Source organism: Zonotrichia albicollis, chromosome 8, assembly GCF_047830755.1.
Source record: "Zonotrichia albicollis isolate bZonAlb1 chromosome 8, bZonAlb1.hap1, whole genome shotgun sequence".
NCBI lineage: Eukaryota > Metazoa > Chordata > Aves > Passeriformes > Passerellidae > Zonotrichia > Zonotrichia albicollis.
Window position 1 is genome coordinate 37,639,946 of NC_133826.1, and position 16,405 is coordinate 37,656,350.

A 16,405-nucleotide genomic window follows, 5' to 3' on the forward strand; every position below is an offset into this window, starting at 1 on the left:
AATTCCTAACAAATCACCCCATATATCTGCATGTTTATTGGATGTTCCCAGGGCTGCTGTGTATGTACATCTCTTCCTGTGCTCTTTCTTCCCCTTTGGCAGCAGTCGAACTGGCAGCATCTGCCCGCCAGCAGCAGCTGCTCCAAGCTGGGAACGCCGCTGGCAGTGCTGATTTCCAGAGGCTTCTGTGTGCCAGGGGAAGCCAAGGCAGGAGCGATTGAACGGTGCTGGCGCTGCTGCTGCTCTGTGCCAGAGAGCCCCGGCTGGGCAGGGCACAGTGCCCACTGCGCTGCGGGCTCCTTCTCCTGCCACAGCTGGGCACACCTGGCAGCAAGGCATGACAACCTGTGGGCAAGCCAAGGGGTGTCTGGGGCTGCACTGCTCTGCACACACCCAGCACACCTGCAGCACAGAATCTTAACCCTCAAACAGGTAAACCAATGGAAAACAGCTGGAAAAGATTTCATTTCAACCATTCTTTATGCTTCAATAGAAATGACCAAAATGAAAGTTACCGAGCAGGGCCGATCCACACTGGCAGCTCAGTGTGAGAAAAGAGGCATTACTTTATTTCAGTGCTGGGTGTGTGAGGAATCACTTCCCTGAAACATGCACACCCACGTGTGAGTATCCATGGAACTAAGACATTACTTTCATTACTTTTATTCATTACTTTGCTCAAACTCACAGGCTAAACATTCTCACAAAGTATTTGACATGTTTAAATCACTTCCCCATAATTACTGACATTTAGAGTAGGGGTCTCTTGAGGGTCTCTGGTGGTCATGTGGTGAACATCCCGTTCCTAAAATTCTCCTCCCATGGTTAAGAGCCTTTTCTCCTTGTATGCATTGCAGCTACCTCCTCAGTAGGCCCACTGTCTTTATTCTCAAGGCTAAGACATCCACTTGCACACATTAACCACTGCTGTAAAGGAAGGTACGACTTAGCACTGCCTGTTAAAGCTTAACAAATTCACAATGTGCTGCAGGTCAACACTTCCCCAACATCTCTCGTTCCTTCTCTGGGAATCAAACACAAGCATTTTGTGATCACTGAGCCCAAGGCCGCCTCCAGCCCTCCTGTCACCCAGCAGCCCTTCTCTCCTCACAAACAGCAGGCCCAGCAGTGCCTTCCCTCACTGGCTCAGTCACAGCTGTGTCAGGAGTTCTCTGTCACACACTGCAGGACCATCCTGGACTGTTTGCTCTCCGCTGCACTCTGTTGCCAGAAGACATCCCCACCCTGTTCCGTGCAGAACCCTGCACCTGCTGTCCATGGGCACCTGGAAGGGGAGGCACTCATGGCAGAGATGCACCAGCTGCCCTGGGCAGGAACCAAAACCCTCTGGGGGCACAGCTGCTGGCCTGGGTCTGGCACAGCTCTGCACGCCCCACTCCTCACGTGCTCTGGGCTGGAAATGCAATTGCACTTTCTGCCTCATGGAGAAACACCAGGGCTGCACAAACAATGGCCAGCAGGCCACATCCCAAAGGCACTGCAGCATGGAGCTGAGAAGGAAGAAGACCCTTCCCCAATTCCTAACCATACCAAAACCACCATAATGGGGACTTTTAATCTTCTGAATGTAGAGTTGATTCACAGGGTGACAAGGGAATCTTCCAATGGAGTTGAAGTTTGGTAGAGTTTTTATTCTGAGTCCTACTCAGACTGTTGATTTGAAAATTTATTTTAAAATATTTTTTAAAAGGCTGTGCAGTCACATGGTTTTGTTCTAATACCAAAATGTCTAGATGAAATGTACTGGCATTTTAATTACATCCAAACTGATTAGTCTGTAAAAGCTTTCCTGCAGAATAGCCACTAAACAAGAAATGAAAATCTGTGGACTGTTGACTTTGTAAATTTCTACTAAACTTATCAGACAATGAGGCATTTTTAGGTAGATCATAGAGCAAATTAATTCCTATGGATAACTTGATTTGGATAAACTTGTTGATTTCAAATTAAAACTGCCAGCACATACTAAGTGGAAATCTGAATACTCACTTCTATGAGCTCTGAAGTATTACATAGTCATTGTTTGCCATATTAACAAAAATTAACATTCTGGCTATTTTTTTTACTTACAGTCAGCTCTTCAACACTCTTTGTAACACCAGAAAGAGTTTGTAGCCATGTGAACCATGGGTTGTTGGAGCATTGCAGAAGGCTCCTACGCCAGCACTAAATGTTCACATTTACCATGGCATCACTTCTTGCCTTTAATTCCAAGCTACAGCTCAGTTCCTGCAGTACAGATTCACACCTGTAGTCTGTATTTGCAGCTGGTTCTTACTTTCCTGTCCAGAAAAATATCAGGCTTGGATCTCAAATCAAACTTAAACAAGGAGAGAGTCAGGTTCTGGATAGGTATAGCAAGAACTAAGAGATGTTTTTGCAAATATGTTGAAAAGTTGTTTGTATATGCTGCAAAAAGGGCAGATTAAAGACTTGCACTCTAACTTGCAAGCTGAGGTTTGCCTGTTCTTTCTGGACTGATTTCTTGAGGCCAGACACTGAACCTAATCAGTAAGAAAATCAAAACCACAGGAATAATTTGGAGAATATTGTAAATTATTCTGTCATAATGCTTTTTGCCTAAAAGTTCTGGCCATCATCCTAGTGGAGTAATTAGAGGAGATCAAAGCCATCATACTGTGCCTGTGCACACAGTTCCTTCCCAGGAGTAATCATTGAAGCAACGCTGACAAACCCACACCAGCAGCTGCTGCCACACAGCCATGAAGCAGAGATTATGTATTTCTGCTACACTTGGACAGCTGAAGATGCCTCTGCTGAGCTAATTTCAGTGACTGCCCACCACAGATGAGACCTTGTGGTCAGTCTCCAACAAGTCAGGGCAGTTCATATTCTGCCTAAATGAAGTAAGTCTAGCAATACATAGACCATGGAGCCTGAGGAAAGCCAGCAGCTGTGGAAGATTTAATTTGTTTCCGTATCTTCCTTTTTACTAATTTATTGCAGTCTATTATTTAAAGAATGGAAACTTTTGGCATACCATTGGCTGGAAGTTTGGTCAATCTTCCATTCATGACTCCTCTGAAAGCATCACCCCAGTGTTTTTATCAGTAGCTCTTCCATCATCATGGCTCACACAGCATTTCCTGCAGCTCTTGCTGGAGCCAGGGAAAGGCACCAGGAGAAGGGGGAGAAAGCTGTGTGCAGAGACTGTGTCAGCTACAGAGACATTTGTTTCCTCTGATTTGACTGAATGGCTGCAGGAACCTTGCTGGCCCTGCTGGCGGGGTGGCCTTTTGCAGGGCTGGGCAGAGTTTGGGGCCCAGGATCCCTCCTCTCAGTGGGACACCAGGGTGAGCAGCCCCTGTCCCAGGCAGGAGCAGAGGTTCTGTGGCTCTGCCCTGGGCACAGGGACCTGCCACTGCCATGAGCTCTGGCCGCGGCTCCTCTGGGGCAGCTCCTGCTCTGCAGTGATGATGGGCGCAGCTGGGGGTGGCTGCAATGGAGGGGGGCTTCCAGTGGGCTCTGTTGGTGTGCCACACTGGAGCCAGCAGAGCTTCTGGAAGGAGTCTCCCCTTGTGAGCTGCTGGAGCTGCGGCTGGCACTGGCCACAGAGCCGCTGTGTTCATCCCTGACAGGCCCAGAGCACAGCAGCCTCTGGGCCTCCTTGCTGCACGATAGCAGGGAGGAGGCCATGTACCAGAGGTTCAGTATGTGTGACTCAGCTTCCTGATAAACTGTGCTGAGAAAACCCTGCATCCCTCCTGTCAGATCTAAGACACTCCAAGAAATCTGTTGGCACATTGGGAACTAATAATTGTTTGCATTTTGAACAATTGTCTTATGAGTGCTTTTGATTGTTGATTCAGTTGATCCTTCAGAGAAGCTTTCCTAATAATATAAAAGACAGGGAATTGTGGAGACCCTGGTGAGGCTTTCCCTGGTCTAGGGAGACACAAGAAGCTTCCCTCAAAAAGCTGTTAGACCCCATTGGCTCCTTCCCCTGTTCCTGTGTCTGTTCCTGTGTTCCTGAGCCACACCTTCCCTATTCCCTGAGTGGCCCCCTTATCTTTGTACTGCCCCGAGATCAGGGTCAGCCCCCAGGCCCCTGTGGAGACAAAGTGAGACCCTCCGTGTGTGGGTGCTGGGACCTGAACATCTCCTTGCACGGCTGAATAAAACATCTGTGGAGATTATGCAAAAGTCCTTTTTGCTTCTTTACCCTGGACTGTGCTAGCAGCAATTCTGACTGCTCCAGAAGAGAAGCTGCAGTACTGGCACCAAGATTTTGGCAACTTGACCCCAGGCACAAAGGGCGTGCAGGATGCTGCTCTAGGAATTCCTTAACCAGCCATCTCTGGTGCTGGCATATTCCCTCCAGCTTCTGCTGCAGCCAGGGCCACCTTGGGTCCAGTAGATGACATTGTTATTTGAAAAATTCGGCCCACACCTTGGGCAGGAGGCCATGCACAGGCTCTGGTCCTGCAGCCCCCTGCTCAGCTGGGGACAGTGTTCCCTGTGGGGAAGATGGAGCAGCCATCACAGGGGCTGGGGGGCTGTTTTCAGCAAGGTGGCCAGGCTCTCTGCCTGCTGGACTCTAGCAATTGTTTGGGGGAGCTGATGGCACATTGTATGTAGTCCTGTTCATCCTACTCAGAAAACCTGACAGCTTCTATCATTCTTCTGCAGAGTGGGCACGCTGGATTTCTCTTTGCCCACTGCAGGATGCAGCCCAGGCAGAACTGGTGGAGACAGGGCAGAGAAAAATTCACATCCTTCTTAGTGCTCTGGCAGGTGGGGCAGCTCCATTCTGTCCCCATGGCCATGTCTGTCTGTCCCAGCAGCAGGGAAGAGCTGAGGACCATGAGCTGCTCTCATTTGCAATCTTGCTTGGCCAGAGCCCAAGCTCCAGCCAGAGTGGTCCAGGCTCTGTCAGTGCCCAAACATAAGCAGAAAGGGATGTTGTATCACAATCTATTCCTTAGTGAAGGAGGTCCATAGCAGCCTCAAGAGGAACCTCAGACACTCAACAGTCAAGGCAGTAACATATGGACAGGACACAGATGGCAGTTCATGCCTGGGAGAGCATTCCTAGACATATCCAAGGACAAATTTCCCAGGAACTCTCCACAGCTCTGGGATCTGCCCATCAGCTCTGTCAGAAGCTTCAGCAGAACAACCAAAGTCCTAAAAAGCAGCTCCCAGACACTTTTCCCTCCCTCCTGCCTGAGTAGCCGGGTTGCTTGCTGCAAAATACTCTTTTTCTCCTCTTCCCCAATGCCCTGAGGACACTTGCAGCCAAAATAAAAAGCTCCTGGCCCTCTGTGTGATGTGATAATACAGTTTTTATGTTTCCATACTGGGATGAAAGAAAGCTGTGCTGTGGGTCAGGAGAGGCCAGGACCCACTTGGCCTTCCTGCAGGCTGAGGTGGTCCCAGCAGACATCCTGCTGCTTTTTTGGGGAATATGTGAGGGGGAGTGGAGGGGGTGACAGAGAGGCCGAGATCATAGAGTGGAAACTCAGCTCCAGAGAGGCAGTGCAGACTCTCCCTGCTGAATGCCTGCTGCGGCTGGCAAAGAAGGAAAATGCCCCAATAACAGCCCGGTGGCACTGTGTCTCAGGGACAGGTACAGGGAGGTGACAACAAACAGCAGCATGGCCCGGTCTCACAGCTCCTAGGAAGCAGTGACAGAGGGGCCTCATGTGCCAGAGGTTTCAGAAAAGCTGTCTTCTCAAATGGCCACTCTGAAACCCCTCTCTTTGCCTCTTGGGTTTGTGAATGCTTTTGACAGCCACAGCATCCTGGGGCAACGCATTCCACAGATTTTATTAAGCACTCCTTGAACAGCACCTCCCATTGTTCAACTGAGCTGCCAGCCTGGTCATTTCAGAGGGTGCTGCCTTGGTGGAGAGAAAAATCAATCTTCTGCCTTTCAGGAAGGGAGCTGAAGGAGAAAGGACTCTTCACCATCCAACACCTGGCTGGGTCCCATTCAGAGGTCCTGCTTTGTCGACTTTGTGAGGTTTGCTTGGCAGTTACCAGCGAGGTGAGAACATTGTTCTGAATTGTCCCCCATACTTCATACATGGTGTGTAGAGTAGGTATGTGCTTGTTCATCTCCATGTGTGCTCAGGGTCTGCCTTCATTTCTGGTTTAGACCTGATATTTCCAATGTCTGTCAGCTGTCTGTAGGATCTGTGGGCACATGCAGCTGTATTTACTGGCAGGTCGGGTATCTGACACTCATCTTTGAGTGTGGAGCCTTTATAATGCAATGTGCAAATGCAGAAACTGAGAAACTAATGATATTATTTGCCAGAGTCCCAGTCTCTGCCCATGCTGTAATTCAACACTGCAGATTATTCTGTAGACCTGAGCCTGCGTTTTCTGTTTCCTGGGTGAGTGCTTCAACTGCTGGTGTTGGTTTTTTGAACAGGAGCACCTGACTCTTTTATCGTTATTACTTGTGCCTTTATGATTTGAAAGCAGCTCTTTATTTAATCTTTTAGTAAAAGGTCCTAAAATCAAAGCTGTGGACATTTTAGAAGGGTTAAGTAGGAGACTTAATGAAATTTTTATTTTAGGCCTACAATGAGCAGGTCTCAGGCCAGAAATTGGTGCCAGAGTAAGTGCCTTACTGTGCTTGTGCTCTCCTGCTCTTCTTGTACTTGTGTGTTCCTCTGGACACAATGGGATGTGTTGTCATTTCCTGGGACTTCTGTAGAAGGCAACTGGTTTTCTTTCCAAGGTGATTCTTATGTTTCCGCTCATGGCTTCCCGAGGTGACCAACCTCCATTCCCAGGTGTCCTGCTCTGCCATTGTCACTCTGGGAGAGCTCTTTGTGACCTTGAAGAAGGACATGGACTCTGAGGTGGATGAAGTTGCTCTGGTCCTTCTCCAGATGGTGTCCAGCTCCCCAGAATTTGTTCAGAAAGCAGCCAGTCAGACCCTGGGGATCCTGGTGGACAATGTGACTCCTGCACGAGCAATGACTGCTCTCATGGACATAGGAGTCAAGCTGGTTCTTCTTCTTTTAGTGATGTTCTTCACCTTCGTGTGTGTGGGAGGGAGAAGGGATGAGACAGAGAATGGGATTGCTGGGAGGGAGAAGGGATGAGACAGAGAATGGGAATGGTGGGAGGGAAGGGTCCTGTATCCTGCATCCTCTGTGAACTCAGTGACTTGATTCTCTGACCAACCTCACTTCTTTCCTCTTGTCACCTATTTCTGCCCTCCTGCAGCCCATTAGTTCTCAGAATCACAGAAGTGTAGAATATGGGGAGTTGGATGGGCCCATCAGGACCATCGAGTCCAACTCCGGGCCTTGCACAGAACAGCCCAAGGGTCACACCAAGTGCCTGAGATTGTTGTCCAAATGCTTCTTCAGCCCTGTCAGGCTTGGTGCTGTGACCACTGCCCTGGGGAGCCTGTTCCAGTGCCCAACCACCCTCTGGGTGAAAAACCCTTTTTCCTGATGTCCAAACTAAAGCTCCTCTGACTCAGCTTCCTGCTGGTTCCTGGAGTTCTCCCAATCTGTCAGATTTTCCTAGATATGGTGACTGATGGGGAAGGGAAAGTGCCTGCAAAGGCCAAGGATAGAGCCTTGTGCTTTTGTGGGCAGAGGGACAATTGCAACTGCAGCTGTGAGCAGTTTGGTATTTCACAGCTCTAACTACAGAGGCCCTGGGAAAACCATGTCTCCTCATAATGCCATTAACTTGAGAAATGAGGAGGGTCCTTGCTGGGGCATGGAGCACATGGGGGACAATCTGCTGGGTGTGGCACAGCCTGCACTGCAGGTGCAGCTCCTGCCAAAGGAGTCTTGTATGACTGTCCTGGCCTTAGAGCTCTACTTTCTATTCAGACTGATGTTTCATGTTAGCCTTGAGATGATGAATCACTTTACAGGCACCTTCACAGGCTGACTGCCATGGGACAGTTGGAGCAAATGCTGCCTTAATGTTGGTGCTGGGCCTGATAGTTCCCAAGAGAGTCTGTAGAACAGGACAGCCTGGCTAAACTGCCTGCCACCCTTTCCTCAGCTTTACAATAGGGTGAAACATTCAGATGGATCCATTGCCAAGCCCCACAGAAGAAACAGGCTGCATTGCTGGATATTCTGCAACTTCACAGCCCACAACGTGTTTTCCCTGCATTTGTTGTTTTCAAAAGGTCTGCAGATTTGGGGATAAATGGGTGGAAAGAGCCTCAATCCTGCTGCAGCTCTGTATAGTGGGTGCCCCTCTGATGGGTCAGCATCAATTGTCCTTAATTTCTAAATTATTCATATGTCATCTATTTCTTTAATCTTTCTCAGAGTAAATACTGTGAAAGAAACTGAGTATCAGACAGAGCAGGGAGACTGAATTCCTCCCTCTTCCGTGCAGGCAGGCCTTGTGTACAATGCTAACTTTGTGTTTAGCTGAGGCCAGAACCTTCTGCAGGTGTCTGAAGGTACAGGGAGAGCCCAGGCTCCTTCCCCCAGCAAGGGCAGGGAGCAGCTCTGGCCAAGGCCGGCGCTGCTGCTGCTCCTTGTCCCTGTGCCCAGGGTTTGCTCTCTCCTCCCCAGCAGCCGCCCCGCCCCGGTGCGCGAGTGTGCGGCCCAACTGCTCCTGTCCCTGATGGAGAGAATTGGAGTCACCCAGCTCGCAGGCACACCCAGGGCTGAGAGGCTGCCACACGTGGCAGGGAAGCTTGCTCAGGACTGCCACAAGGACACAAGGTATTGATCTTCATTTCACCTCCCAAAACAGGAAAACCATTTTGTGTCTGGCTATAAAGGTGAAACCACACAAGAGTGGAAACTAAACGGAATATGAAGTTACCTCATGGTGTGAATAAGGGTCATAGAATCATGGAATATGCTGACTTGGAAGGGACCCATCAGGGTCATCGAGTCCATCCCCTGGCCATGTGCAGTGACCCCAAGAGTCACTCCATGTGCTTGAGAGCATTGTCCAAACTCTTCTTGAGCTCTGTCAGCCTTGGCAATGTGACCACTGCTCTGGGTTGCCTGGGCAAATGGCTGTACTGGGAAACCTGAGGTTGGCCAGCAAAAAGGAACATTGCCAACTTTTTCCTGTGGCTTGGAGGATTCTTTATGGAGATCAAAAGATCTCAGATTACCCAGTCCAACAGTTTTCATTGGCCTTAGGCGCCCAACACAAAGCCAAAGTGGTGGCTAGTGTTCATCACTGAAGGATCCCAAACATCCATTTCTCGTTAACTTCAGACTTTGCTAGAAATATTTCAGGGCTCTTTAGCCAACATATTCCGTTTTTCTAAACCTGTTCTGCAGATTTCTAGAATGGTGTTATCTGTGGCTTAGCGAGGTCCACATTTCTTCTTGAAGAAAACTGTGGTTTCCTAGTGGCAAAATCAACCTTAACCACCAAAATCCCCTTCCTTTGATGATTAAATTCCCATTAATAGCTGCCAAGAACACCAGAGCCAGTAGCTGTCCCTCTGCATACACATAGTATAGAATAATCAAGAGGATGCATGAGGTGTTTTGTCCTGGCTTCCCTGCCAGGTAAAGAAAGGCAAATTATTGTGCAATGGCAGCAAGACACTGCTAACAGGCTCTGAATACAAAGCAGATGTCTTTTGCTTGGTCCCTGGGATCCTTTGATGCCACAGAAGCACACCCCCAGTTTCAGAGTGAAATGGTATTTTTTGTTGCCCCACCTTCTCCTCTTGCCTCTTGTGTTCAGCTGACAGCACTGTGCAGTGCCAAGTGAGGTAAATCTCCCACTTTACTGAGTAGGTAATGCCTTCTCATGCAAGGATTGCACCTGATGAGTTTAAGGTATCAGCCTCTTCTGTTAACACTCCTTCTGTGTTTGTTGACTTTTTTTTCATTTCCTTCCTTCCTGCCTGCCTTAGGCATTACGAACAGGAGATGGTGAAGATGTTGCTCAATCATCAACAATTTAAAATGCTTTTGGAACAATCTCTTTCCCCCCGTGACCTGGCAGACATTCTGACAAGAATTAAGAAGAAAGTAAGTCCTTGGCAGGAGAAATGTTTCCTTTGTGCAAGTATTGCCGCTGCTAATATGAGATTAAACATACCCAATCTGTCTTTAGCTCATTCCTCTTCTGCTGAATCATTTTGCTCCTGGGAATGAGCTGTTAATCCTCAGCCTGTTCATCTGCAGACCACAAAGGAACTGATATTATTAGGGAAAAAGTGGGGTTTTGAATATTTTCAATATTGGTCTGTGGTAAATAGGGTCAGGCATTCGGAAGATCTCACGATGTTACGGGAAGACAGGGCCCCTGTTCCTTTAGATAAGAAAATTAACATAGGAATGCAGCCCCCTAGACCAGATGCCAGTAACTTTCCACCCCTACCGAGTAAATTTCCATCCCTTACTAACCATAGATGGTAAAAGACAGACCCCCCACGACGTAGAAAACCCTAGATTATAAAACCCCACGAGAAGAGATAATAAAGGCTTTTGACCGTCCACCACATTGGTGTCTGCGTGTTTATTAGGCCTAAGTGACCCTGAAGAGTGGGTCGCTGTGCTGTCCCTTGAAACCAGGTCACCTTTGCCTTGTATCAGAAGGCAACATTATGGTGCCGAAACCCGGGAAAGCGCCCGGGGAACGGGAACTCGCCTGGACAGAGGGCAGCAGCTGCACAGCTTGCCTAGTGCAGCGGGAGGTCACCTCCGGACCAGCGTGGACCATGGAATCCACAGCGAGGGTCGTAAGTCAGGCTCATGAGCAAAGGGGAATTAAATGTGAGCTCAGGAATTCTAATCTTGCAGTTGCAAGGCTCCTAGAGCTGGGGACGATCGAACGTCCGGTAAATACATTATATTTGAAAGTGTGGGAGAAGCTCACTGCTGCCCTAGCAGAGGATACTAAATCCTCAAGAGTGGTAAAAGCCTCAAAGCGTGGGGGAAAGTAGAAGACGCCCTACGCAAGACGTTAGAAGAACAGGAGACATGGAAAGCTGCTCGTATACGTTTATTAGTTGCACTAAAGCAGGGGGTGGGGGCCACGATGCAGACCACCTCTGAGAGTGATCGGATTGAATGCGGGAATATGCGGGGGCTGGGCGCGTTCCGCCCGAGCCCAGACCACCCGGAGCCCCCAGGGGACCCCCCGACTGTCTCGCGGAGCCCGCCGGGTCCCAGCCCCACCGTGGAACGTTTCGAAAAATCCGCGGTTTCTTTATCTGTCCCTTCCCCGCCTGTCGCTGGCCCGGCGCAGGAGGCAGAGCAGCGCACACGATCCTTTTTGCAGGGACTCGCGGAGGAGGGGCGGAACGCAGCCGACCCCGCCGGGGTCGGCAAGGACTCGCCCCCCCCATATTTGTTTGAAAATGGCGCCGAAGCACATGGAGAGGGCGGAAGTAAGGAGGCGGGGGGCGGAAATGCAGTCAGTCTGCTTGACAACGCATGAGTGGGCGAGGGGAGAGAAGGGGCAGCCCCTGCAGTGGAGCGTGAGACCAATCAGAGCGCTCTATTCAAATTAGGTCCTTATAGGGCAAGGATTACCCCCAGCAGGAGGCGAGGGGAGCCCAGGGGGAGGGACTGGCACCACCCCCAAAGGGAGGAGCGGGGTCGGAGCCGCACAAAGCGGCATGGAGTGCCGGAAGTTTACCCCCAGTCTGCTTCCGCCTCAGAGTCAAGTAACAGCTGCTCAGACAGCTCGAGAGAGCTGACTGAGCCCGGCTCGGACTCGGAAACCGAGAGAGCAGAATTAATATGGTTTCGAGCGAAGCCGAATAAAGCTTTAAACAATATCGGGAAACGGTCGCAACACAAACTCACCGATTGGGGAAAAACAAAGACAGCTTGTAGGGACCGAGAACGGGCAGCCTCCATGCACGCTTTCCCGGTGGGGGTTGCCGGAGCACAGGGAAACCAACAAAGGACGTATACCCCAGTTAACCCAAAAGAAGTCAAAGCGATTTCAGAAAAAGGGGTCAATTCAGCTGTAGTTCCCACGTTTGTGGACGACCTTTCTAGCAATAATGATCTGCTCACTTTTGATATTACGCAAAAAAGCCGCATGCTTTTTGATGGGGCGGGGTGGATTCTATTTAAACAGCAGTGGCGGGACGACCGTGTCAGCCCGGGCTTCTGGGGAAGGGCAGCAACTTAGCGAGCTGTCCCCAGCCGGCACAGCTTTCCCTGGCGACATCCTCGCTCCGGGCACACCCGAGAGGGATCTGTAGGAGCTGCAGGAAGATGCCCCGATGCAGCAGCCCAGCCACGGCGACCCCCAGGGGGGCAGGAGACCCTCGTGCCCTGTGCCCTCACAGGGAGCAGTCAATTTTGCATCCCCGCTTACGGTGCAATGGCAGAGCGGGGCAGCACTGCCAGTAACACCCTCGCACCCCCCATCGCCACAGACCGCGCTGTTGCCACAGGACCAGCGAGAGACGCCCCAGAGTGGGACCACTGGGTAGCCTTGGCCATGAGAATAGGGAAGGAACCCCTAAAGGTGTGGGGGACATGCCGCCTTTACGGCAGTCAGGATCCACACACCATAGGGTTCCAGTTCTGAGCGGACACGGGACCAGACTGCAGGATTTTTCCCTGCACCCTGGTCGCAGCACCATCGGCAAGTGAAGTAGATCACCTGGTATCCACAATCACGGAAACGCTTCAAGCCAGCGGTTTCGAGATCGCAAGCGCAAAGATCAAAAGAGGACCCTGCGTGACCTTCCTGGGAGTGGGGATCACAAGCTCCCACGTGACACCCCCCGAGGCGAAAGTCAGTCGAGACGTCAAAACACTACACGACGTGCAACGCCTGGTGGGATCACTGCAGTGGCTTCGCAACATCGTCCTGATTGCTCCTGAGGTCATGGACACCTTATATGACCTCCTGAAAGGAAAGCACCCCTGGGAACCCAAAGAGGTGACACCGCAAGCAACAAGCTCCCTCGACTTCATCAAAAGCCAGATGTCCACGAGCACACTCGCCAGGTGGAACCCAATCATGCCACTGGACTTATACGTTCACTTTACACCGAGGGGGGGAGTGGGAGCACTGGCTCAAGGACCTTCTGAAAAGGCCCGACCGATTCAATGGGTGGCTCTGGGAAGACCTGCTCGTGCCTTCTCCCCGGGAATCGAATGCATCTCTAACCTCATCATGTAAGGCAGGAAACTCGCTTTGAAACACCTAGGGACTGAGCCGACAAGCATCCACCTTCCGTTTCGCAAGCGACCGACCTCGGAGTCAGCCACAATATTGGAGTACCTAGCCCTTGCTCTCACCGGCTTCAGAGGAGAAATCTCCTACTGCTCCAAACCACCCTGGACTCAGCTGCTGACCGTAGTCAACATGGACATACCGCCAAAGGTCATGGACCGACCGTAGCCAGGACCAATGGTCTTCACAGACGCTTCCTCCATGACTTCAACCGCAGCAGCAGTGTGGCAGGCAGGAGAGCAATGGCATTGCGTCAAAGCGTGTGACCCCACACTGTCAGTGCAACAGCTGGAGGTGACAGCAGTTGTCTTGGCGTGCGGACTCTTCCAAGAGGAACACCTTAACATAGTAACGGACTCTATTCGTGGCAAGGCTTTTCCTAGCCATGGCAGGACCAGGAGTGTCTACATCAGCAGCGGCCCTAATGCTGGAAGAAGCACTCTCCTCGCGACAGGGCACCGTGTCAGTCATTCACGTTAACAGCCACGACCCAGTCAAAGGTTACTTCCAGATCAGCAATGACAAAGCGGACGCCGCAGCAAAAGGCGTATGGACGTTGCAGGAAGCTCGTCAGCTGCATGAGTTGCTCCACATCGGAGCCAAAGCACTGGCGAAAAAATGCGGGATCCCGACCGCAGACGCAAAACACGTGGTAGCCACCTGTCCTTATTGCCAGAAGTCACCCCTATGGACCTGTGGGGTCAACCCGAGAGGTCTCAAGCCTTCAGAGATCTGGCAATCGGACTTCACCTGGTGTGAACTGCTGAAGCCCCGAGCATGGCTTGCAGTGACAGTGGACACTTATAGCGGAACAATCATAGCCACACAGCACCCCAAAACAAATTCCAAGGCCACAATTCAGCACTGGCTGACAGCCATGGCTTGGTTTGGTATCCCCAAACAGATCAAAACGGACAACGGGTCCAATTTCACCTCCAAACCAGTACAGGAATTCACCTCAAAATGGAGCATCACATTAGTGCGAGGCATCCCGTATAACAGTACCGGGCAGGCCACAGTAGAGAGAGCAAACCAGACCCTGAAAACCAAGCTAGAAGTATTGGCAAAGGCAGAGGGCTTTGCCAATGCCATTCCCTCGGGAGATCAAGTGCGTATGCTGGCAACCGCTTTGCTAGCACTGAACCAGTTCCCTAGGGGAGACGAAACAAACAGTCCCATTCAAAAGCACTGGGCCACCCGAACGCTAGAGGAGGGCCCACAGGTGGTAATTAGAAACGAGCTGGGTAAATGGGAATGGGGCTGGAGGCTGAGGCTCACGGGTAGAGGGTATGCAGCTGTCAAAAAGGACGGCAAAGTCAGGTGGTGTCCACTTAGACTGACGAGAATTGTGAGTTTCTATTTACAGGACATGCTCGTAGGACGTCCTCGTGACGCATACACGCCCATCCCAGAGGAAAGTGACAGACCACCAAGCCACCAGACAGCGCCCGAGAGACCCGCACGGGTGAGACCCAAGCATCAACGGTGTTTCTGTGTGATTTTGCTGTTGGGGCTTGTTGCCAGAGGGCAGGCCAGCCCAGACCACTACCCCCATTGACCATTCAGGTGGGTCATACGTCACCTTAGTAGTGACAAAGTGCTCAAAGAAATCACCACAACAAACGCCCCATCCTTCGTACTCTGCGTTACCGACCTGTTTCCAGGACAACCAAAGGTAGACCCCAATTCCCCACACGCCACACACATGTACCTATCCTACTGGTGCCCAGCCTCAAACCCAGGAAAAAGCTACTGCAATCACCCAGGGTAGAGATATTGTAGGCACTGGGGCTGCGAAACCATTGTTACAGATGCCAGACCGTCGGGGCCTGGGTAGGATCCACAAGAGCCCAACAAATTCTTACAGTTCACCTGGGCACCCAGCGGCTGCAAAACACCCATCTTCCTCCAGGGAAGCTTTTATCGCAATCACCATAAAATCCCAAAAATTCGGAAATGCACTAGCTATAACATGACAGTCTTGCAGCCACATCACCCCAGTTGGGCCATAGGCCGAACGTGGACAGTAGTCCTTCAAGGGTCAAAAGAAACAGTAAATGTGCGAATTATCAGGCTCCAACTGTCCGCACCCCGAGCGGTCGGACCAAACAAAGTGATTAAAAGTGTGCCGAAAGAGAAAAACGCAACCTACCCTAAAACCCTACCCACTAGAATCAGCAAAGTCCCAACCAGCCACGCAGAAGCCTTTCAGACAGACCGTGCAGCCAGGTCGGACTCAGACCCAATCCTTCGTATGTTAGAAGCTACCTTTATATCCCTGAATGAATCCCTAACTGAATCCTGCTGGCTTTGCTACGATGTCAAACTCCCCTTTTATGAAAGAATCGCATTAAACACTTCCTTCAGTTACTCCACAGCCAATGCCCCTCACCAGTGCAGATAGGAAACCCCCCGCAAAGGAATCACCCTGAGTCAAGTCACAGGCCAGGGCAGATGCTTTGGCAATGCAACCCTAGCTAGGCGGTTGCAACATCTGCACCAAAGTTGTCAAGCCTAACAAGAAAAACAATAAGTGAGTAGTCCCATCTGCATCTGCACCTGAGATGTAGATTTGCCAGCGATCTGGAGTGAGCCCCTGTGTGTCCCTTGCCAAATTTGATGACTCTAACGACTTTTGTGTCCAAGTTCTGATTGTTCCTAGGGTCCTGTACCAATCAGACGAAGAAGTGTACCACCTTTTTGAGGAACCCAGCCGGCTCCACAAAAGAGAAATAATAACAGGTGTAACTATCGCGATGTTGCTCAGTTTAGGAGCAGCAGGAACGGCCACGGGTGTCTCAGCCCTAGCGACACAGCACCAAGGACTGTCCCAGCTGCAAATGACCATCGATGAGGACCTGAAAAGGATCGAGAAATCCATCTCCTTCCTGGAGAAGTCAGTCTCCTCTCTCTCGGAAGTGGTCTTGCAGAACAGGCAAAGTCTGGACCTCCTGTTCATGCAGCAAGGGGGCCTGTGTGCTGCCTTGAGAGAGGAGTGCTGCTTCTATGCAGACCACACAGGAGTCGTGAGAGACTCCATGGCAGAACTCCGAAACAGACTGGCTCAGAGGCAGAACAGGGAAGCCCAACAGGGCTGGTTCGAGTCCTGGTTCAATCAATCACCATGGCTAACCACTCTGATTTCTACCCTAATAGGTCCATTGGCATTGCTGCTTCTAGCGGTTACCTTCGGACCTTGCCTGCTGAACAAGCTGGTCTCATTTGTTCAGGCCCGCCT

At 50.8% G+C, this 16,405-nt stretch overlaps 1 pseudogene; it reads right to left on the reverse strand.

The window, feature by feature from the left end:
* LOC141729943 (serine/threonine-protein kinase pim-1-like) overlaps positions 1 to 8,816 on the reverse strand; it is an 84,887-nt pseudogene extending 76,071 nt beyond the window's left edge.
* Between the last annotated feature and the right edge of the window lie 7,589 nt (positions 8,817 to 16,405).